This window comes from Schistocerca gregaria, unplaced genomic scaffold, assembly GCF_023897955.1.
Source record: "Schistocerca gregaria isolate iqSchGreg1 unplaced genomic scaffold, iqSchGreg1.2 ptg000409l, whole genome shotgun sequence".
Classification (NCBI taxonomy): domain Eukaryota; kingdom Metazoa; phylum Arthropoda; class Insecta; order Orthoptera; family Acrididae; genus Schistocerca; species Schistocerca gregaria.
In genome coordinates this window covers 92,501-95,000 of record NW_026061845.1, presented here as the reverse complement: position 1 = coordinate 95,000, position 2,500 = coordinate 92,501, and the positions used below count along the sequence as shown (strand labels likewise).

At 55.8% G+C, this 2,500-nt stretch overlaps 1 non-coding gene across 1 annotated transcript in view; it reads right to left on the bottom strand.

Annotated features, from left to right (window-relative positions):
- Nucleotides 1-344, bottom strand: part of LOC126311269 (small subunit ribosomal RNA) — a 1,890-nt gene extending 1,546 nt beyond the window's left edge. Inside the window, exon 1 of the ribosomal RNA XR_007554474.1 lies at nt 1-344. This exon is cut by the window's left edge and continues 1,546 nt beyond it. This is a non-coding gene — a ribosomal RNA (small subunit ribosomal RNA).
- Between the last annotated feature and the right edge of the window lie 2,156 nt (nt 345-2,500).

Here is a 2,500-nt window from a genome sequence, read left to right as displayed (position 1 = left end):
CCATCGACAGTTGATAAGGCAGACATTTGAAAGATGCGTCGCCGGTACGAGGACCGTGCGATCAGCCCAAAGTTATTCAGAGTCACCAAGGCAAACGGACCAGACGAGCCAATCCGATTGGTTTTGATCTAATAAAAGCGTCCCTTCCATCTCTGGTCGGGACTCTGTTTGCATGTATTAGCTCTAGAATTACCACAGTTATCCAAGTAACGTGGGTACGATCTAAGGAACCATAACTGATTTAATGAGCCATTCGCGGTTTCACCTTAATGCGGCTTGTACTGAGACATGCATGGCTTAATCTTTGAGACAAGCATATGACTACTGGCAGGATCAACCAGGGAGCTGCGTCAACGAGAGCTGAGCAGCCGGCCGCCCGGGAGTGTGTCCCGAGGGCCCGCGCGAACACGCAAGCGTCCGCTCAATTATTCTGCAAACAGGAGGAGGCTGAGCTCCCCTGCACGATACACCTCGAAACCCTCTCAGGTCCCGGCGGCGCGCAGCGCCGTCCTAAGTACTTGGTCGGGTTCGAGAGAGGCGCAATCGCCCGGAGATAGGCGAGTAGACGCTTTCAGTGCGAACACCCGTGCTCCCAACTGAGCTTGCCGCTGCCGACAGAGGCCCGGGAGCGTGCTGTCGTGGCATTGCCGGCGGGAAACAACACGCGCCACCTACGGTGACCGGCAGCTCCAACGCCAGCGCCACAGAGGGGCAAAGCCCCACTTGGGTGCAGAAGCGAACTCTCCCAGCACAGCGCACGCGCCAACACGTCCGCAGAGCTGCGATACAAACCACCTGCGAGAACCGCTGGGGGCGACCGAGCAGCAGACGGCGTCGCGACGCCGAGTGCCGGGCGGCGGCGCATCCTCAACGCACACAGTCCGCAATCGGACCAGCACACTGCAGATGTCCACCGCGCTTCGCACCGGGCTCGGCAGAACCCACTTTGGCCGCCTGGCGCCGCGCGCAGGGTGCGCCGGCGCATAGCTGGGACGCCAGCCGGGCCCGTCGGCCGGCGCTCCTGCCACTGGGCGCCCCCCACCAGCCGGCTGTAGTGCGTGCGCTCACGCAGCGCGCGGCCAGCACGCCGGGCGGCCCCCCCTCACCGGCCGGGGACTGTCCCGCCAAGCCACAGCCTCGTATCGCTTCATACCCACATGGCCAACTCAGGTTCGGGGGCATGGCGGGTACCGCCGAAACAACCGGTTCACAGATGTACCGATCGTCGCTATCACCGATGCACCTGCAGCGCGAACAACCGCTCAACAACTGATTTCCAGTTCATTTGCGGATCTTTGGCAGCAAACGTATACGTCAATCTACATTTGCGAAATCTACGATTCTGGCATGCCTGCATGTTATGTGTCACGACACGCTACATCAGCCCACATACACACTGCGGCATGTACACGAGAGAACACGTGGAAGATGGTCCGCGCACGTGTGCAATGTCCCTTGCGCGGTCGACTGTCAACCGGCCTCTGTAGCATGTCGCAGATGTGGAACGCGGTCCACCGTGCTATCATGTTGTGTGGGGCAATACGATTAAATAGGAAAACCCTCGTCGCTACATCAACAGACGGCTCACGCTGATTCCCGGCAGAGGGAGGAGGGGGGGGGGGGGGGGCCAACATGCAATACTTTCGTCCGTACCTACTTACCACATGTCTGTACGGCGTACAACAGTGCAATCTCGCTGTAATGGGGAGACGAGACAAGTAGCATCGTGCACAACATATGGCCCTTATGATTCGCCATTGTAGGGCGCAGCCGGTGTACGGTCAAGCATGTGCCACATTATGTCACTCAGTACGTAACGACGGATGATCAGTGTGGGTTACGCGTACATCAGCGGACAGTCCACACAGGCCGTACCACAACGTACACTGACTGCATCGACAACCGAATGCAACTGAACAGCTGCAAGGCTCATTTCACAAACAAACGCCTGACCGACCAGCTTGGAAGGGCAGGAGGGGAGGGCGATATTCGTTCTGTAGCGGTACACCCTTCCAGTGGTTAGCGGGACTGTGTAGAAAGTACGCAACACTCGAAAGACCTTTATGTGAGGGTACGCACCATGGCATCAAGAAATACACATGACACCAGAGGATCCAAGCAGTGAACTATGTTCAGAGGGTTGCTGTTAGGCAAAGCTACATTCCTGTGACGTTACATGTGACAGTTAAGGTGCAGTGTAAGTTAGGTTAAGGTGCAGTGTAAGTTAGGTTAAGGTGCAGTGTAAGTTAGGTTAAGGTGCAGTGTAAGTTAGGTTAAGGTGCAGTGTAACTTAGGTTAAGGTGCAGTGTAACTTAGGTTAAGGTGCAGTGTAAGTTAGGTTAAGGTGCAGTGTAACTTAGGTTAAGGTGCAGTGTAACTTAGGTTAAGGTGCAGTGTAACTTAGGTTAAGGTGCAGTGTAACTTAGGTTAAGGTGCAGTGTAACTTAGGTTAAGGTGCAGTGTAACTTAGGTTAAGGTGCAGTGTAACTTAGGTTAAGGT